At 51.1% G+C, this 21,223-nt stretch overlaps 2 long non-coding RNA genes across 2 annotated transcripts; one reads left to right on the top strand and one right to left on the bottom strand.

Moving 5' to 3' along the window:
* The first annotated feature begins 7,459 nt into the window (after positions 1–7,459).
* LOC135982013 (uncharacterized) lies at positions 7,460–8,211 on the top strand. Its single transcript, XR_010599212.1, has 3 exons — positions 7,460–7,490; positions 7,588–7,645; positions 8,106–8,211. It is a non-coding gene; the product is annotated as an uncharacterized LOC135982013 (long non-coding RNA).
* Positions 8,212–12,382: 4,171 nt separating this feature from the next.
* On the bottom strand, positions 12,383–20,801 carry LOC135982157 (uncharacterized). Its single transcript, XR_010599347.1, has 2 exons — positions 18,716–20,801; positions 12,383–13,854 (listed from the first exon to the last, which is right to left on the bottom strand). It is a non-coding gene; the product is annotated as an uncharacterized LOC135982157 (long non-coding RNA).
* Positions 20,802–21,223: the final 422 nt, after the last annotated feature.

Genomic DNA, 21,223 nt, shown 5'->3' on the forward strand with positions numbered 1-21,223 from the left:
ATTCATGGCTTCACCCTCAGGAGTAGCATGGCCATCCCAAATGCATGCAGATAAAACCCCTCTCTCATGCATTCCCTAAATATGTATATATAGGAAATACTGCTGTCCAGATGTCGGATTTCTCCCCCAAGCTCTGAATTCGGTGCATGGTATATGTGGTTAGTTGCATACCCTGCAGTCCTTAAACCTGCAGAGTTTTAGAAGCTCTCTCCTGCAATGCTTCTAAACTCTGCAGGCTCCTGGTACCAGAAATCCCTGTTTCTCCAACCCCTGGATTATCCCAGTGACCCCTGTTATGGGTTGTGCTGTGTGTCCTATATTGGCTGCATCATAGGAAAGCACAATGCCTATCCATGATGCCTCCTAGTGCAATACTCTCCCACAAGGAAAAACTGCCCCCTGGCCCCACATGGCAATCACCTCTGCCTCATTGTTATCCCCGTTTTATTGGAGTTCTCTAACCCTGCTGCTTTCTCTGTGTGTGGCAGGCTTCTCCGAGGAAGACGAGGCACAGGGATGAAAGGAAGAAACCGAAAGGTAAGCAGTCCCTGACCCCACAGCTGCGGTGGCAGACTCGGGCCCCACGCAAAGCAGAGAAATAGGGTCTATTCCCCCTCCTGCCTCCCCTCTTCCTGTGAAGGCACAGTCATGCCCACAGTCGTGCAGAGGCACTGGCTGGGGCTCCGTTCACAGGCTGCCCCTGAAATCTGGGGCTCTGGGGCGCTAGGAAGCAGAGGGTGCCCAAGCAGCTCAATGTGTCCTTTATGTCTCACTTCTGGCAGGTTTTGGACGCTGTGAGGATGAGTTGGAGGAGGCTTGTGCATCCCTAGAGGCATGGTAAGCAATGCCCCCCTCCATAAATCTGAAGTGGGTCAGTCCCCTCCTCTCGTGTCATGCAGCTCAGCCCCCCCCCCCCGCCCCCCAGGGGCAGAAGCCCTAGTAATCCCTCCCCTGCCCCGACCTATAGACCAGGCAAGCAACTATTCTCCTTAGAATCATGCAATTCATTCCCACCCAGCAGAAGTTGCCATCTCTAATCCACCCCCATGCATCATACAATGGGTCATTCCCTCCTTGAGCATCATGCGGCTCATTTAACCTGGGAGGGGGGTGGTAGATTGTGTCGACTGGACTGGACCATCCTCCCCTCCCAAGAGGGCGAGAAAATGTTTGAGGGGAGCAGCCCCGTACACACCAGGGAGGTGAGGTGGAGCGTTCAGGAGGAAGGCTGGCTTTTCTGGTACAGTGAGTAGGATCCGGCAGCACCTGTGTAATGGTCCCACCCCCACCTCCAGTCCCCCAGCATGGGTTCCCAGCGGGATTTGAACCCTGGACCTTCAGCTCTGCAGCATAAAGCACCCCTTAGAGCCTGCACTCAGCTACCTGCTCTCGCTGTTCCACAGCCTCGGCAAGCTCCTGGAGCAGCTCCCCTTGGCTCCCACCCTCAGGATCGCTGAGAGGAGGCTAGAGTACGTGGCCAGACACCTGGATGAAGTTCTGATACCGTAAGGCAACTGCACGGGGGGCACCAGACTGGGGGCTGGGTGGGAGGGGATAGTGCATGGAGAGAGGAGGGAGCAGGGAAAACCAGACATTCCAGGATCCTAAAATAACAGGGGAAAAGTCACTTAGGCTACGTCTACACTACGGGGCGGGGATCGATTTCAGATACGCAAATTCAGCTACGGGACTAGCGTAGCTGAATTCGACGTATCTGATCCGACTTACCCCGTTGTGATGACAGCGGCAAATCGACCGCCGCAGCTCCCCCATTGACAGCGCTTACTCCTACCTGGGCTGGTGGAGTACGTGCGTCGATTCGGGGATCGATGATCGCGTCTCATCGATCCCCGAGAGATCGATTTCTACCCGCCGATCCGGGCGGGTAGTGAAGACAAGCCTAAAAGGCTTTAGCTTCCAAGGTGAGATACCAGTGACAGTGAGGTGAGGGATTATCAGAAATTAAATGCAGAGACCACAAGCTGGGTTGTGAGTAGGATCAAATCCTTCTGTCCGGCAATATCTCCCAGCAGGCGACTGTCTAGAACCTGCCCCTGCTCCCTGCTGTGTTTGAAAGAAACAGCAATCAGATGACCCCCTGGGACGGGGTGTCCACCCCACACAGGACTGGAAGGGGCTAAGGTGGCCAGGCAGACCCATTAACTCCACAGGGTGCCCCTGGAGGAAGAGCCAGGGAGCAGGGAATTGATGGCAAGCAGGCTCAGCTGGGCAGGAATCGGCGGGGCCCCTAAAGCCAGGAAGCTGGCAACAGACAGGGGCTGCTGCTGGGAAAGGGCAGCCCCTCCCTGGGCAGAGGGGGACGTGTTTGGAGCTGGTGCACCCAGAGTAAGGAGGGGAACCAGGAGTGGCAGGAAGCAGTCCAGGAAAGTAGCAGGGAAGGCTGGGAGAGGAAAGCCCAGAACTGCTGGTTGAGGGTCCCTAGCCTGGAATCTGCTGTAAAGTTCTTTTTTGACCCCTGTTTATGGTCTTGGCCTTTACAACATGCTCTGGCAAGGGTTACACACACATGCTAACATCTTCCTCACCCAAACCAATTTTTGTTAGCTAATCTTTCTATTAAAATAGCACTAGGACCCCAATCATGCTCAAGGCCCCATTGTGCTAGGTGCTGCACATGTGCGTGTGACGAAGGGGTTATCGTTATAGATCAAATGAGTGCCAGCTCCCCCTCTCAGTCCTTCGTTAGCCAGTTGACTTCCTTGTGTCAGAGTGTGGTGTGCCATGCATGCCTAGGCACTGCCCCATTGCAGTACAGTTGGAAGGCTGTGTCCAAGCCCCGCCTTTGCTCAGCAGGGCCATGTCCCATCTGTCCCTGTCTGCTCTCTCCCACAGGCCAAGTGTGATGACATCTGCGGCCAGCCAGTTCTCCTCTATGGAATCCATCCCCTCTTCCTCTATGGAATCCATCCCCTCTTCCCTCTGGAGTCACAGCTCCTTTTCCCTGGGAGAAGCCTCCGTGACTCGGTCAGAGCCCCTCTGCCGCACAAGGGAGATCGTGCCTGTCGCGGGCTGGGAAGGATCCACTCATCCCATCCAAGCCCAGCCTCTCCCCAGGCCTCCTGCCCACAGCAGACAAGACCGGCGAGAGCAGATCACCCCTCAGAAATCCCACATGGGTCTTCTGCCTCCAGCTCCACAAACAAAACCTCTGAGATCCGACACCAGCCCTCAGCGTGCCCAGGAGATCCAGGAATCATGTGGTTCCTGCCCCTTGGGATCCCTGCCTCAAAAGGCCCAGAGGATCATGGCAACCCCTGATGCCATCCTGGCCAGGCTTGTGCCCACGGCAGTGGTCAAGCTGCAGGATCACTTGGCTCAGAAATGCTCGGAGATCCAAATGAAGGCGTTTCCTAAGATGGTGAGAGAGTCTCACAGAAATGCTCCCCTCGTGAGAGAGACTGCCCTGCCTGGGCCACTCTGCCCCCCCAGGAAGCCAGGCAAGCCCAGGACAGCGGCATTCCCAACGATGGGACAACAGCCTGCCCACCCCATCCAACACCACATAAGGCGTGAGCATCTCATCATGCAGCGGGGGCTGCTCACCCTGGACCCAGAGCCCCCGGCAAAGGTGCCTCACGCCGTCCCAGCCAGGGGAGCTGGGGTGGAGTTCAGTGAGATGGAGACTGATTTCCTGCTCGATGAGGTCAGGGAGAACTTGGAATGGCACACGCAGCGGAAGAAGCTGCAGCAGGAGTGGGGTTTGCCGGATGCCCTGTGGAAATCCCGGCGGGCTTTCCTACCCCCGGTTCCCAAGCTGTCTTCCCTGAAGGCAAAGCCCGAGGTTGAGGTGGTTCCCATCCTTGGTGAGCCGCTCTTCCTTGGGAGGGACGTTAAAAAGCAGCTGGAGTTCCACATTACAAAGATGCAAGTGCAGCAAAGATGGGAACTGCCCATGAGGATCCAGGATTCCCTGAGGAGGTTCATGTCTCCTTCCCCAGCGAGGAGAGGCCAGCTCTCTCACCCTACGTGCGGGGGCCTCGTGACTCCGTACCGGTCACCGTTTCAGCTGCATTCCAAGAAGGCTCGGTCTATTCAGTTGCCTCTAAGGGCCCCCAGTCAGAGGTGGCTGGAGGATGTACATGCCCTACCCACCGACAGAAGGCAGCAAATGGCCAGGTCTTACTCCTGGAACCATCCTGGGGCAGCAGCATCGAAAGGGCAAGAAACCCCAGACCAACTATCTGCTGAGCTGCATGGTCTTCGAGACATCACGGCTCCACACGGGTTCGATGGAACTGTGAATTCAAAGCTCTCCAGGGACCAGCCACCAATCAGAGTTTGCAAGAAGTGCGATAAGGTTCGACGGAAGAGACCAGCTGGCTCTGCAGGTGCTAACTTGCCCAGAATTCCACAGCAATGGACTCCAAGAGACTCCTCAGCATCATCCAACCTCAACAAGATGCCAGTGGCGTGGCTCCTTCCAGCAGACGGGAGCAAGACGCAGGATGGAATGGGGAAAATGGCTCCCACCAAGCAACCAAAGATGGTGTCCATTGCTACGAGTACAACAGGGCTTTCGCAAGCTGGGGAGAAAGCTACTGGGAGTCCTGACAGTTCTCCTCCAAAGCCAGCAAAGGCCTCCAGAGCTAGGACACCATCCCCTTCAAGGAGCAAAGATCCAGTTCTCAAACGGATCTTAATGTGTCTCAAGAAAACCTTCTCCAAGCTAAAAAACAAAGTGAAGTCCCAAATGTCAAAGGACTCTCGTTCAAGAAGACCTGATAGTAAATTCACAAAGCCACCCTTTTGGAAGGCAAGGGCCTCCAAGGGTGTCTTGTAGTCATATAAAGCCCTACCGTCAACCCTGCCCCTTGACCCCTTAAGTCCCACCCATGGGGGTATTACTTCCGGGGTCAAGGCGGACACATGACCGGAAGCAAAGTGTGTCATGTGACCCCCTATAAAAACTCCTCCCACTTCCCTCTACCAATCAGGATGGGTTTTGCCCGCATAGGCCTGACCCGAGAGGAGATTTGACCAATATGGGGGAGTTCAAGGGTGGGGTGACCCATCCGGAAAGGGTTCATGTGACCCCTCTAAGAAATCCTCCCACCGCCTTCTACCAATCACGATGGGTTTCGGTTGCATAGGACCACCGCAAGAGCAGATTTGACCAATCGGGGATGTTCCAGGATGGGGTGACCCGTCCGGAAGTGGATAATGTGACCTCTCTAAGAACTCCTCCCACCGCCCTCTACCAATCGTGATGGGTTTCGGTCATATAGGACTGCCCTGAGAGCAGATTTGACCAATCGGGGGAGTTCTAGGGTGGGGGGAACCATCCGGAAAGAGTTCATGTGACCCCTGTAAGAACTCCTCCCACCGCCTTCTACCAATCACGATGGGTTTCGGTCGCATAGGACCGCCCCGAGAGCAGATTTGACCAATTGGGGATGTTCCAGGGCGGAGTGACCCGTCCGGAAGTGGATAATGTGACCTCTCTAAGAACTCCTCCCACCGCCCTCTACCAATCGTGATGGGTTTTGGTCATATAGGACTGCCCTGAGAGCAGATTTGACCAATTGGGGGTGTTCTAGGGCGGGGTGACCTATCCGGAAAGGGTTCATGTGACCCCTCTAAGAACACCTCCCACCGCCTTCTACCAATCACGATGGGTTTCGGTTACATAGGACCACCCCTAGAGCAGATTTGACCAATCGGGGATGTTCCAGGATGGGGTGACCCGTCCGGAAGTGGATAATGTGACCTCTCTAAGAACTCCTCCCACCACCCTCTACCAATCGTGATGGGTTTCTGTCATATAGGACTGCCCCGAGAGCAGATTTGACCAATCGGGGGTGTTCTAGGGCGGGATGACCCATCCGGAAAGGGTTCATGTGACCCCTCTAAGAACTCCTCCTACCGCCTTCTACCAATCACGATGGGTTTCAGTCGCATAGGACCGCCCCGAGAGCAGATTTGACCAATCGGGGATGTTCCAGGGCAGGGTGACCCGTTCGGAAGTGGATAATGTGACCTCTCTAAGAACTCCTCACACCGCCCTCTACCAATCGTGATGGGTTTCGGTCATATAGGACTGCCCCGAAAGCAGATTTGACCAATCGGGGGTGTTCTAGGGCGGGGTGACCCGCCCAGAAGAGGGTCATGTGACCCCTCTAAAAACTCCTCCCAGCACCCTCTGCCAATCAGAGTGCAGCACCATCACCCCATAAGTCCCAGTGCCGGGGCAGAAGAGGCCATCTTTTACCAGGAACGCGTGCTTTAGAAATCGTGGAAACATGGACTCCTTCACCACTCCCGTGAGAACTTCGGACTTTGTTTTAGCCCCGAGGGCCTTTGACCATCGCGGAGAAAGCGCTACATCAGCTACAGTTGCGAGGAGGAGGAGGAGGGAGCGACCGAGGGGAGCCCTTTGGCCCAGCCATTGATGGATACACCAGAACCCGAAACCCAATTGCTTGTGAGACACCCCGATGAGCGTGGTGGCCTCTTGTCGTCCACCCCCATTGAGGAGGAAGGCGAACACAGCTCAGGGGAGTCACCAGAGGACAAGGTGAATGGAAAAGACGTCGCTCAGGTAAATGAATTATTAAGAAGTGATGGTTGATGATGGGGTATAATGGGGTTAGGAACTGGGGAGTGGGGGGTTTGTGTAAATTTAAAAACAAGTAGTGGGAATTTACACTGTTTCTTTTCTGAAAATCTCTCGACAGCTCGACGATGGCTTTCTAGAGGAGCAGGAGGCCCTGGACAGCGTTGCATGAAGCAGCGAAGATGAACTGGGCCCACCTTGGTTTTGCTCAACGCCGATACAAATTGTTGAAGAGGACTCCGAGGATGATGGCTATGAGGAGTTTAGGAGGAGGCTTGGCATGGAACTAACTGAGCCAGTGCCACGCTGTGAACGTAAAAAAAGTCCTGCGGACTATTGTACGCGTTGCTGTTTATGCTGTCCTTAATCACTGCCTTAGGGAAAAGCTTTTTGAAGATTGTGACGACTGTGTCATAGATGCGCCAGCCCAACGGCACCATGACTGTGTGACTTGGACTTCAGTGGATATAAACTGCAAGCTCTGGGGCCTGTGTGCTGAGCTGTGTTTGGAAATCCTATTAAACACTGTAATTGCCATAGGTTATGCTATGCAATGTCTGTGCCTAACCCAAGAACATTTAGCGCCAGGGGGGACCTTGATAAAAAACAAGCCCCCAAGACATTCATTGAGATCTGCAAAGGGCCCCCACTTGGAATGGGCACTGTAAGAGGCCCTACAGAAAAATATATTTGAAGTGAAAGGAAAAAAAGAAAAGAAAAGAAAAGCAGCCCAGTTGTGCAGACAACTTATTCCCCCAGCCCAGACCACAAAAGGGAATGCTAGGGAGGGGTGAGCCCATCAACCTGCTGACTATTTTGAAACAAAGAGTTAGGATGGTACAAAAACCTCAGGGAGCTTGGAGCCTGTCTCTTCCAACAGAAACACTCTTGAATTGCTGCTGGACTGCAAGAGGAGGTATGCGCCCTGTTTTGAACTCTGAAAATAGATATTCTATAATGCCATTCTTTGGCCATGCTGTCTTAGTAAATAATGGTGCCTGGCTTTATTGCAGTGTGATCTGTTTAGCATGGAACCAGGAACTTTAAGCTGCATTTCACCACCAGGCCAAGGTAAAAACCATTTTAACTATAGATGTGCTTAATACTCTTAAATTAAAAAAAAAAAAAACCTTCAGGTATTACACTGGTTGTATAGGGATTTGGGGGTAATCCTAACTTAACATGTTTGCTTGTTCTTTAACCTGAAGGCCCAAACACACATGGCAGGGGTGGGGGCGAGGTGGTGGTGGACAGAACAACCATGTTTATTGAAAAGTATTTTCAATGGATTTTAAAAGCAGTTTGGTTTTTATTTTGCAAAATGAGATGTCTTTTAAAAAATGTTTGTGGGTTTGTTTTTTAAAGCGGTAGAAATAAACTCAAAACCTGTGTTTGTTGTGCAGCATGAAATGGATGATTTTGTTTTAAAGCTGTGACTTTTCAAATAGAAAAACACCCTAACGAATATTTTATTTTTTTAAATTTACAAGACAGTTTCATGTGTTTTATTATAATGTTGTTTGCTTCACAGTACGGTCAAAACATGAGAGGGTAAACAAGCTCAAAAGAAAAAGGAAAGAGACAGCTGAAAAGGAAAATTCACCAGCATCAATGACTGATGGATGGATGAAGCCCAGTAAATATATTTTGCTTATTTGTTTCATGAGGTTTTGTATTTTAAATAAATCCATAGGTGTGGGTGAGAAAGATGGTAAAGTTCAGTTTCGTAAAATGTCTTTTCTCCCCCCTCATAGGCACGGGCAGCTTTCCTGACAATGCTGTAGTCGAAGCTCCACCAGAACAGCCAAAGAACCAGGAATCTGCTTTCAGACCTTTAACAACGCTAACACAAAACAACACAAGCAGGAGCGCCGCCAGTTTTTCTGCCGCCCTAGGGGGCGGAAGGTCCCGCCCCGAAATGCCGCCCCTCCACAGAGGCGGCGGAAGGTCCTGCCGCTGAAATACCGCCGCAGTCGCCGCCCCCTAAATTGGAGCGCCCTAGGCGACCACCTAGGTCGCCTAATGGGTTGCGCTGGCCCTGAGCACGAGAGTGCAGATGAAGCATCAGGGCAGCCCAAACCTCATATACGTCAAACCCAAGGACAAAACAAAAGATTCCGGTAAAGACCAACCACACAAACACAAAGGCCTCTAGAAAGACATTGTCGAGCTGTTGAGAGATTTTCAGAAAAGAAAGTAAGCACCCCACTGCTTGTTTTTAGATTTACACAACCCACTGGTTCCTAACCCCATTACACCCCATCATCAACTGTCACTTCTTAATCATTCATTTACCTGAGCGATGTCTTTTCCATTCACCTTGTCCTCCGGTGACTCCCCCGAGCTGTGTTCGCCTTCCTCCTCCATGGGGGTGGACGACAAGAGGCCACCACGCTCATCGGGGTGTCTCACAAGCAGTTGGGTTTCGGGTTCCGGCGTATCCATCAACGGCTGGGCCAAAGGGCTCCCCTCGGTCGCTCCCTCCTCCTCCTCAGAACTGTCACTGATGTAGCGCTTTCTCCACGGATGGTCAAAGGCCATCAGGGCTAAAACAAAGTCCGAAGTTCTCACGGGGGTGGTGAAGGACTCCATGTTTCCACGATTTCTAAAGCACGCGTTCCTGGGAAAAGATGGCCTCTTCTGCCCCGGCGCTGGGACTTATGGGGTGATGGTGCTGCACTCTGATTGGCAGAGGGCACTGGGAGGACTTTTTAAAGGGGTCACACGACCCTCTTCTGGGCTGGTCACCCCGCCCTGGAACACCCCCGATTGGTGAAATCTGCTCTCGGGGCGGTCCTATGCGACCGAAACCCATCACGATTGGTAGAGGGCGGTGGGAAGAGTGCTTAGAGAGGTCACATTATCCACTTCCGGGTTGGTCACCCCGCCCCGGGACACCCCCGATTGGTCAAATCTGCTCTCGGGGCAGTCTTGTGTGGCTGACAGCCCTCCTGATTGGTATAGGGAAGTGGGAGGAGTTCTTAGAGGGGTCAAATGACACACTTTGCTTCCGATCATGTGTCCGCCTTGAACCCAGAAGTAATACTACTTCCGTTTTCCATACTATCGAATCCCACCCTGCCAGCATGCCCACTAACAGAAGGAGCCCACCATCTCCCTAGCATCCAGCGGGCACCATCAACACAGCTCTGTGTCAAGGCATCAGCCATCCTCCGTGGCCTGCCACACCCCTGCTAGTCCAGTCCAAACAATGCACCTGGAGGGTGATGGGCTTGAACACACAACTCTCAGTCCTGACGTGCAACTGCCCTCTGCTCTGCCCCTCTCCGCTGAGCTCTGCTGCTGCATCCCGCTCTGCTCGGCTCTGCAGCACCCTTGGCGACTCTAGACCTGCGCAGGGGACAGATCATCTTGCCGAACTGCCTGGTATTTTTTATGATGAGAACGAACCTCAGGACTGTTGCCTTCAAACCCAAGTCACACATACGCCTGATCAGGCTATAATCAATCCAGTCTCAGTTCCACCCGCGTCATTCGCCTTTCTCTCTTGAGTGGAAGAGTTTCTTCCAGTAATTGAAGATTTGTGGTCCATGGATTAACTATGGAGTTAAATTAACTGCAGATAATTTAAATCACCCACTTACATTTTCTGGTCCTCTGAATATCCCAACAGAAACCCGGAGCCGATAGGAATGGCTTTTGCTACATTTCATCCCAGGGTTTATCAGTTTTATTGGTTTTAGACTCTTTGGCATTTTCCTGCCATTAATCAAGTTCCTCTCAAACCCACTGCTCTGCAGATCCATTCATAATGCTCCATGGATGGATACACAGGCGGCATCACACTCGTTAGCCATCCACTTACCTGTGGCAGTTGGAAATGGGGCCCATGACCCTGAGCTCCAGATATGCAGCCCTTGAGGAGGGAAAGGAGCAGCTCCTCTGCTATTCAGAGGAAAACAATAGAATCTAATAGATACTTAATCTGGTCTGATGTGCTTTGTTCAACAGAGGACAGCAGTGCATGTCCATACACAGTCCCCTGGAGATGTAGGGCTGGGGATCATTGCTTGACATGGCTGACTATGAATGGATTGCAATTAGGACTGGGTGGATTATGGTCTTGTTACCAGATGTGCCCATTACTTTGGGGTATGCTCATTTATTCGGGTTACTCTTCTGGGGAAGGGGATTCTGTAATTCTATTAGTGTACTGTTTGTGTCATTTGTGTTTTTATATGAAGCTCTACTTCTCCCTTCTGCAAGTCCCCTCCCAATGGAGCTATCCTGCAGGACCTAGGTTCCCCAGGGCTGGGTTTCTCCAGCCTCAGAACCAGATGAACACACCCACACCCCACATACATTAACAAAGCAAGTCTGAGCGGACCGGGTCAATCAGCACTGTCAAGCTGACCCCTTATATGTCTCTGGGTTGGATGAAGCAGCACTTTCAAGCTGTCCCCCCTTATATTCCCCTGGGCTCCATGGACTGGGTCAAGCAGCACTTTCGAGCTGTTACCCTTATGTGTCCCAGATTCAGCACGTCCCTATCCCCAATCTCACAACACAATTGCACTGGCAGTAACCTACTTGATGAGCAATCCGCACAGTATTTTGGGCGTTGCAGGGTGTGACGGGTTGGATCGCAGAAACCCCCTTGGGAGCTGCCACCTAATATACCAAGACTACCCCTGCTCCTGTTTTCCCTGCTAGCTCAGGACTCCAGCACCCTGAGCCAGGGTGAGCTGAGCCGGACACTCCCGTCTGCTCCAACACAGACCCAGGGTCTGAATCACTTGTCCCAGAGCTGCAAGTTTACCCGAAAACAGCTCACAGAAGTGTGCTTGTCTTTAGCACTCAGATGCCCAACTCCCAATGGGGTCTAAACCCAGATAAATCCGTTTTACCCTGCATAAGGCTTATGCAGGGCAAACTCATAAATTGTTCCCCCTCTATAACAGTGATAGAGAGATATGCACAGTTGTTTGCTCCCCCAGGTATTAATACATACTCTGAGTAAATTACTAAATAAAAAGTGATTTTATTAAATACAGAAAATAGGATTTAAGTGGTTCCAAGTAGTAACAGACAGAACAAAGTAAGTCACCAAGCAAAATAAAATAAAATGTGCAAATCAATGTCTAATCAAACTGAAGACAGATAATCTCACCCTCAGAGATGCTTCAGTAAGCTTTTTCTCAGACTGGACTTCTTCCAGGCCTGGGCAGAATTCTTTCTCTTGGTACAGCTCTTGTTGCAGCTCAGGTGATAGCTAGGGGATTCTTCATGATGGCTCCTCTCCCCTCTGTTCTCTTCCACCCCTTTATAAATCTTTTGCATAAGGCGGGAACCCTTTGTCCCTCTGGGTTTCCAGCCCCGCTCACTGGAAAAGCATCAGGTTAAAGATGGATTCCAGTTCAGGTGACATGATCACATGTCACTGCAAGACTTCATTGCCCACTTGCCAGCACACACATATACAGGAAGACTAACAGGTAAACACAGCCATCTGCAGACAATGGTCCTTGTTAATGGGAGTCGTCAAGATTCCAAACCATCATTAATGGCCCACACTTTACATAATTACAATAGGCCCTCAGAGTTATGTTTTATATTTCTAGTTTTAGATACAAGAGCGGTACATTTCTACAAATAGGATGATCACACTATTCACTTATTATCATGTTTTTATAAAACCATATAGACTGCACAACGTCACACAGGGATCTTTAGCTTAGGTAAAAGAAGCATTGCTGTAGAGTGAATGGGGGAAGCTAAAAACACAAAAGAGTAAAGTTCAGCAAGAGAGAGGGAAGCAACTGTCAACGTTAGACTCAGGACTCATAGTTTGTCAGACCACTCTGTTTTATTAGCACAGCGCTCTGCTAATACATTCAGATAATGTGAGCCTCCATGCAAGATTCAAACAGTCTTATTTATACAGATAAAAGGGTGCAAACTAAACAAAGGGACAGAGAGAGCAAAATTGTAAAATATGCATGGAGCACAATCTGCATAACCTGCTTCCTTGTTAACTCTTATCGATCTAAGACTAATGCTTCACCAATTGCCCTTAAGTGGCAAGTTAAGCAGTTAATGTCTGCTTTCCTGCCCCCCTGGCTTGCAGCATTTCTCATTTCTACTTAAAGGTACATACAGCATTCTTTAATTCATTCTATTTCTTTAATATAATTCATTTCACTTCAGAATGCTCCAGAATCATTCGGCAGTATCCCACAATGCCTGTTCTAGACACTCTGGTCATCAGTTCAAACTCTACTGCCCTGGCCTCAGATAACCAACCATGTGACTGACCCTTTACATTCCCCGGGAATTTTAAAAATCCCCTTCCTGTTTGCTCAGCCCGGCGTGGCGTGGAGTGCTATCAGCGAATCTTTCCAGGTGACCAGGCCTCCACGCACCAAGCGAGCCCCAGCATGGAGCAATGGCGAGTTGCTGGACCTCATCAGTGTTTGGGGGGGAGGAAGCTGTCCAGTCCCAGCTGCGCTCCAGCCGTAGGAATTACGATACCTTCGGGAAGGTATCAACGGCCATGATGGAAAGGGACCATGACCGGGACGCCCTGCAGTGCAGGATTAAAGTGAAGGAGCTGCGGAGTGCCTACCGCAAAGCCCGCGACGCAAACGGCCGCTCGGGTCCTCCCCCCGCGACCTGCCGATTCTACAAAGAGCTGGATGCGACACTTGGGGTTAACCCCACCTCCACTCTGAGCACCACCATGGACACTTCAGAGCCGGTGTGGGGGGGGGGGAGGAAGAGGAGGAGGAAGAGGAAAACGGGAGTGATGGTGGTGGGCCGGATGGAGACACCCCGGAATCTCTGGAGCCATGCAGCCAGGAGCTCTTCTCGAGCCAGGAGGAAGGTAGCCAGTCGCAGCAGCCGGTACTTGGTGGAGGACAAACAGAAGAGCAGGTTCCCGGTAAGCGTTTTTTTTTTTCCGGGAAGGAATTTTTTCGGTGCGGGCTCTTTGGGAGAGGAGGGTTAGGCATGCATGCCTAGATGCGGAATAGTGCATTGATGTGGTTTATCACATCACGGTAATCAGCCTCGGTAATCTCCTCGAATGTCTCATCCAGAACGTGTGCAATGCGCTTGCGCAGGTTTATCGGGAGAGCCACCGTGTTCCTTGTCCCAGCCAGGATAACGTGTCCACGCCACTGTGCTGCGAGGGGCGGGGGAACCATTGCTGCACACAGGCAAGCTGCATATGGGCCAGGGCGGAAGCCACATTGCAGTAGAAGACCCTCCCTTGCTTCCCAGGTCACCCTCAGCAGCGAGATATCGTCCAGGACGAACTCCTGTGGAAAATGTTGGGACAGTGTTCAGTGTAGGTGTCCCCTGAACCTGTTGGCTCTCCCCAAGGCACAGAAACCCAGAGGACAGAGGACAGAATTTGGTAGGGCCTTGCACATGGCAGACCAGCATTGCGCTCTATGTTCCAGAGGAGGTCTCACCACTGCTCACCACCAAGGGCTGTGAGAGCCGTGAATGTCACACCAACCGTGGGCCCCACTCGCTGTGTTCTGTTACCTGTGGGGATCTTTAATGCCATGCTGAGGAACTCCTGCCAGGCACACAGCATTTGGGCCCACCCGTGCAGAGATCACAGAGCGCGGCGTTTCCAGCCAACGGTGGGAATGTCCGGAGTGCCGGGCTCTGACTCCCTCTTACGGCCGATGGAACCAGAGCAGGGAAGTCAGTTCCCTGCACTGCTCTGGATGCCATCAACTACAACAGGATGGGGCAGAAGGGCCAGATCCTGGGGCTTTGGGCTAAAGCTGCCCTAAGGACGGATCAGTCCCTGAACACGCGTGTCTGCAGCTGCTGTACAGACAACACAGCGGCTCCTACAGCCAGTGCAGTGAGCGTGGACAAGGCATCCCTCTACCACAGCTTCCCCTGGCTACCTAGCTCCATTGGGGGGCTTTTGGCAACAGGGACAGATTAGATCAGCTCCTCTGTCGAGTGCTGGGATCCAGCCCAATGAAGAGTGGCCCCAGGACCGGGCAGGTACGAGGACGGCTTAACGCCACCTTTGCCCACACGCTCCTCCATGTGACAAGCGCTCGTCCCTGCGGCCAAGGACCTGCCTCAAAGGAGCTGCAACTCGGGTGCTGACTGACAGTCAGATCTGCGATCATGTTTTAAAGCGACGGACAGGAGATACGGAGGAGCATTCCTCAGAGAACGTGGAGCAGGGGAAGAAACTCTGCATTTTCACACTCCTGGGTCACAGCATATCTGGCGCGTGGCAGCAGGAGAGCAAATCACCGCCCTGTTTCATTAAGGTTTTATCACGAGGCACAACCATTAGGTAGGCATGGCTAGGAGCTGCTCCGTCCCACGCGGCTCAAGGAGAGCACAGACACCAAACCCACTTGAAGGACCATTGCTCCTTCTCAACCCAAGTCCCGGCCTAGCACTCAATGATGATGACTCTGGCCATCGTGTAAAGGAGGTTGGGGGGGGGGGTCCTTATACACGCCCACTCTGCACACCCACGTGAAGCTCAGAGACTCTCTAGTGCCTTAAACGACAGCCTAGGCCAACTCACTCAGAGAGGGCGAACGGCCCAGTATACGTCGACAGGTAATTAGACACAGTAGCGATGCTTCCGCTAGGGATCTGCGATGGGGTCAGAGCCCGGGGAATAAAGAGCTAGACGGGAGAGGGAAGACGGAATGTACTGCTGCATCCCACAGGTGAGTCTGCCCTTAAGTTACACAATAACCAATACATGTCCAGAAAGCTACCGGGATCCACCCGCGGGAGCAAAGAAGCTGGAACTAGGACAAGGGTTTTCCGGTGGAGACAGAGGGGTGTGAACTGCTGGGGCAGTAAATGCGTACGACTGAGCGATTTTTCTCCTGGGCCTAAAAAGCATTATCCTACATTGCACCAAAGTGCCACAGAAGCCCTTACGAACAGAATGGAACACCTGCTTCAGATCTCAGATCCCTCCTCGGAATTCCCAAATCCCCCATAGCATGGGTGCTGCTCCAATGGTAGTACACAGTCCAACCACAAGACTCTGAGTTTAGCCCATTACAATGCATTTAACTTGAATATTTCACATACACTGAGGGGCAGGAGTTCCCCTTGTACGGCATGTCAGGGATCCTCGGGGAAACCTGCAGTGTGCTACGCCTGCTTTGGCTGCTGGACTAAAAACAGCAAAAACCCAAGAGATTAATGGAGCTACCACCCCTCCATTCAACCCCACCTCCACATACCGCCTCCACTCACCAAGAGACTCCATTCATCTGCTGCTATCACCCCTCCAATCAGCCCCACCTCCACATACCGCCTCCACTCACCAAGAGACTCCATTCATCTGCTGCTACCACCCCTCCAATCAGCCCCACCTCCACATACCGCCTCCACTCACCAAGAGACTCCATTCATCTGCTGCTATCACCCCTCCAATCAGCCCCACCTCCACATACCGCCTCCACTCACCAAGAGACTCCATACATCTGCTGCTACCACCCCTCCAATCAGCCCCACCTCCACATACCGCCTCCACTCACCAAGAGACTCCATTCATCTGCTGCTACCACCCCTCCATTCAACCCTACCTCCACATACCGCCTCCACTCACCAAGAGACTCCATTCATCTGCTGCTATCACACCTCCATTCAACCCCACCTCCACATACCGCCTCCACTCACCAAGAGACTCCATTCATCTGCTGCTATCACCCCTCCAATCAGCCCCACCTCCACATACCGCCTCCACTCACCAAGAGACTCCATTCATCTGCTGCTACCACCCCTCCATTCAACCCCACCTCCATATACCGCCTCGTTCTCCCATTCACCACTCCATAACTTGTACCTGTAACAGCCTTCCCACTGGGAGCATCAAAAGCATCAGCATCTGCTCCTGGCTGGCTCCTTTGGGTTGCAAAGCAGCCGTCTAGCAGAGAAGAATGTAAAGGATCCTAGAGTTAAACAATCAGCCAATTACCTCCAACTGATGGATCCTGTCTAGGGCCCGTGAGTAGGTCACAGCCAGGCAAATCCAGATTGCTGTTGATGTCCAATGCAAACGGCAGTACCGGGATTGCAGCCCTAGCAAAGGATTCTTGGTAGGGATATGGGTGGGGTTGGGCTTTGGTTTTCCTACTTTAATTATTCTGATTCCTTTGATTGCTCCTAGAGAGGCCCCTAGAAGAGACCAGCCTCAGTCACACACACATTGGGGAGCTCAGCACAGCTCAGCGCTTTTAACTCGCAATCGCTGTGCAAGTCCCCACGCGAGCTACCATGGGATCCTACTGATTAACAAACCGGAAGAGTGTAATGAGACCACAAAGTACAGCTGGGAGCCTGCTAACAGGCTTTGTCATTTCCCTGTTTTTTCACCTGTAGTAATGACACACAGTAGCTCTGGGAAACCCTCATGCTTCAGGGCATAAGCCACCCTCTCACTCATGTCAGGAAGAAACTTTCCCCACGGACAGGGTATCCCACACAGTCACTTAATGAGACAGTTCCTACTCTAAAAGCTTACCATCTAAATAGACAAGATAGACAAATGCTAAGAGGAGAACACGGAGGCACAAAGGCACGGCAGCATTGCTCACACGCTTGCTTTGTCCAACCCTGCCTGTGGTCAACTGATTGTTCCTTCCTAAATGGAGTACTTTGCATTTGTCCTTATTGAATTTCGTCCCATTTACTTCAGACCATTTCTCCAGTTTGTCCAGATCATTTTGAATTTTAATCCTGTCCTCCAAAACACTTGCAACCCCTCCCAGTTGGTCTCTTCTGGCCTTGGAATCTATGTCTCTGTGACTCTATTCCAGGATAACTCAGACAAGCCAAAGAGAAATTAAGCCTCCCCCATGTCATGTACACTAGACAATCTGCAACTGAAGGCTGAATCATTCAGCCTGTCAATGGGATACCGGCTGCCCTGGCGTGGCTCCTTTTCAGGACTCGTCCTCCGCTGAGAAACCAGGCGTCAGAAAGAGTGCAGGCCATCAGGGCAACCCACCGGGGAAAGAGACAATCCAGGGGGAGCGAGGGAAGGGGCAGACACTAGTCAGATGGAAACAATACTGAACTGTGGGGGAAGGAGGCGAGGGTGCAAGACTGGCTTACGCTCTGAGGGAACTGAAACAACTTGGGAGAAGAATAGCAACAAAGGCCTTGATTCTGATCTCCTGACGTCAGCATAAGAGAGGAATAACGCCGCTGGAGTCACTGCAGCTGTATTGGTGGAAGTTCAGAGGCAGGCCACGACTGAGCCTGGCCCTTGCTTTTGACCCCTGTGGGGTCACGTCTTTTATCGTAGAATCATAGCAACATAGGGTTGGAAGGGACCTGAGAAGTCATCAAGTCCAGCCCCCTGCGTTGTGGCAGGGCCAGGTAACCCTAGACCAGCCCTGACAGGTGTTTGTCCAGCTGTTCTGAAAAACCTCCAATGACGAGGATGCCACAACCTTTCGTGGAAGCCAGTTCCAGAGCTTCACTCCCCTTGGAGTTAGAACACTTTCCCGAATATCTAACCTACATCTCCTTTGCCACAGGTTAAGCCCATGACTTCTTGTCCTACCGCCAATGGACATGGAGAACAATTGATCGCTCTCTTCTTTATAGCAGCCAGTCACGTATTTGAAGGCTGTTATCCATTCCCCCCACCCCCCCAGTCGTCTTTTCTTAGAAATAAACATGTCCCTTTTTTTAACCTTTCCTCATAGGTCAGGTTTTCAAAAGCTTTGATCAGTTTTTGTTGCTCTCCTCTGGACTCTCTCCAAATTGTCCACATCCAGGAGCAGCGCCAGGGTTTTTGGCGCTCTAGGCGGGGGTCCTTCCACGCTCCCGGTCGTCGTCGGCAATTCTGCGGCGGGGGGGTCCTTCCGCACTCCCGGTCTTCAGGGCACTTCGGCGGCGGGTCCCGGAGCGAGTGAAGGACCCGCTGCAGAATTGCCGCCGAAGACCCGGAGCGCGGAAGGACCCCCCCACCGACGAATTGCCACCGAGGGCAGCAAAATGCCGCCCCCCCCCAAATCCTGGTGCCCTAGGCGACCGCCTAAGTTGCCTAAATGGAAGCGCCGGCCCTGTCCACATCTTTCATAATGTGTGGCACCTGGAACTGGACACAGTACTTCAGATGAGGCCCACCAGTGCCGAGTAGAACAGGACAATTACCTCACATATGACACTCTTGAGACACTTCCCTGATGCTGGAATATTTGCAGGTCTCCCAAGGCCAAATGCCCCTCGTGTAGTGACATCTTGGAGCGTGTGGTGTCTTTGGTATTAATAGGAGCTCCGTAATCCCTGATGTTAGCTCAGTTTGCAAAATGCAACAGAAACCTGCACAGAAGAGCAAACAGCAGCATTGCAAAGCTCAGCTGTGTATCACGGGAGCTTGTTTCTGCTCTCACACACACAATATCAATCAGGAATTACTCCGTGGAGTTCTACGGAGTACGCTGGGTCAGCACGACGCTCTAAGCATCCAGCTAAGAAGGGGAGGAAAGTCATATATGATAATGTTCATATGCATCATAGACGCATCTCTCCTAGGCAGGTATCACAGAATGTGGCTCAGATGGAAAAGATCATCCAAATCAGACACTCACTGTAGCTCTAGGGCCTGCTTAATCCTTTTGGGCTCATCCTCTAGGATGCTGGCGGCAGGAGACTGGTTCGCAGTGCGTGACAGCGTTACAGATGCATGGCTCCCCTCCCGAAGCAGACAATTAGCCTGACAATGCTGCACACTACACAGGCTACACCTCCCACGAGAAGGCTGTAGCGCCCCAGGAACACACCACAGGAAATGAGCCATGAAATGTGATGTTCAAGTTATTGTTTTAACCTAGAAAAAATCTTGAGTCAGGTCCCCCAGAAATCGAGAGATTGGTTCCAAAACCATGATTAAAATAATAATAATAATAATAATAATAATAATAATACATTTTGGTTCTGTTTATTCACCTTCTGGGTTTTCAGGCTTTAGGATGCACTTGGGTCACATTTTTTATTTTCTGAACAACCATGAATGCCAGAAACTTACTTCTTGTTGTCATGGAAGCGGAGAGCCTCATCTAATCACGTGCCTCCAGCAGTTGAGGCTTTGCATCAAATGTAGCGACTCTCCTGATAAAATGCAGGCTTGAGTAATGCTGTGTGAATGTGTACAGTCAATGGAGGTATCCTTAGTCATACTGAGCAGAGAATTGCTTCATCAGATTTTCTTCTGAACATTCTCCTCTCCTTGTCTCTGAATGGAACAGTGCCAGGGTGGAAGATGGTGACCATTATGGGTCAGACCAAAGGTCCATCTAGCCCAGTATCATGTCTTCTGATAGTGGCCAGTGGATGTTGACAGACAGACACCCGGTCTGGGGACCCATCCCATCTAGAGCCTCACAGCACCTGCCTGATTCACTGTGGTGTTACTCCAATTTCATGCCATTCTCCAAGGGGTTATGCTGGTGAACGCCATTCCAGAAGGATGTCAAGTATCAGGGGGTAGCCGTGTTAGTCTGTATCTACAAAAACAACAAGGAGTCTGGTGGCACCTTAAAGACTAACAGATTTATTTGGGCATAAGCTTTTGTGGGTAAAAACCTCATTTCTTCAGATGCATAGAGTGAAAGTTACAGATGCAGGCATTATATGCTGACACATGGAGAGCAGGGAGTTACTTCGCAAGTGGAGAACCAGTGTTGACAGGTCCAATTCAATCAGGTGGATGTAGTCCACTCCCAATAATAGATGAGGAGGTGTCAATTCCAGGAGAGAACCTGTAAACCACATCCCAACTGTTCCAACCCGGGGAGTCTACTCTTGGTTCAGCGCTAACTATATCCTTTTCTTCTTTTCCTTCTCCTTTCTCTCAGTTTACTTAATTTGCTGCTGGTAGCCTGTACTTTAAACTGACCTGACAAGCTTCATTGGTTTCTTTTCACCTCTTCCCCCTCCTCTCCCCCGGCCTGTCCACACTTTTGTTTTTCTGAAGTTTTAGTGGAGGGGACTTTGGATACTCATGTGAAATGTTTTTGGTGGTTTGTTTTGTTTGGGACAAAGTACGACGGAGGTCTGCTGTAGTCCACTGGAATTTTTGGAGGAACAGATCCATGGGCAACCATGGAGACAAATGTTTTACTGCCCTTTGAACAGTCTCAGGGTAAAGACAGCACAGGTTAAGGCGGCTGTGTGGCAATAATTGTACTTGGTGGCTGAGTTGTTAAAAACAAAGTGCACTACCTTAAAAAACTAAATGTAGGAGTAAGTGATTTAAAAAAGTAAGTACAAAGTTACAAATACCTTTTGCACAAATTAATAATACAGGGTTTGGAGGAAAGTAAACATTTGGGAATTGTGAAAATGGTACAGGTAACAGTTGTGGTGTTACAAGAAGCAAGTTTTTGGTTTAATAATAAAACCCAGTTCTATAAATGTAACTGTATGTGCAACTCTGCAATCACATTGGATGGAAGCTTGGTAATTCAATTATACCGGGGGTCAGGAAGAGTGGCTACTACCACCATGATGCTTCTGTCCCCAGAAGCCATTACAGCTATTCTGAGAAAAAATGGGCCCTTTTCCCACAAAAATGGTCTACAGGGGACTGCTGCAGGCAGCAGGCGGAGAAATAATCTAATCAAATTATTTAACTATTGGGTAATGTGATCAAAATCACTA

This window comes from Chrysemys picta, chromosome 3 (genome assembly GCF_011386835.1).
Source record: "Chrysemys picta bellii isolate R12L10 chromosome 3, ASM1138683v2, whole genome shotgun sequence".
NCBI lineage: Eukaryota > Metazoa > Chordata > Testudines > Emydidae > Chrysemys > Chrysemys picta.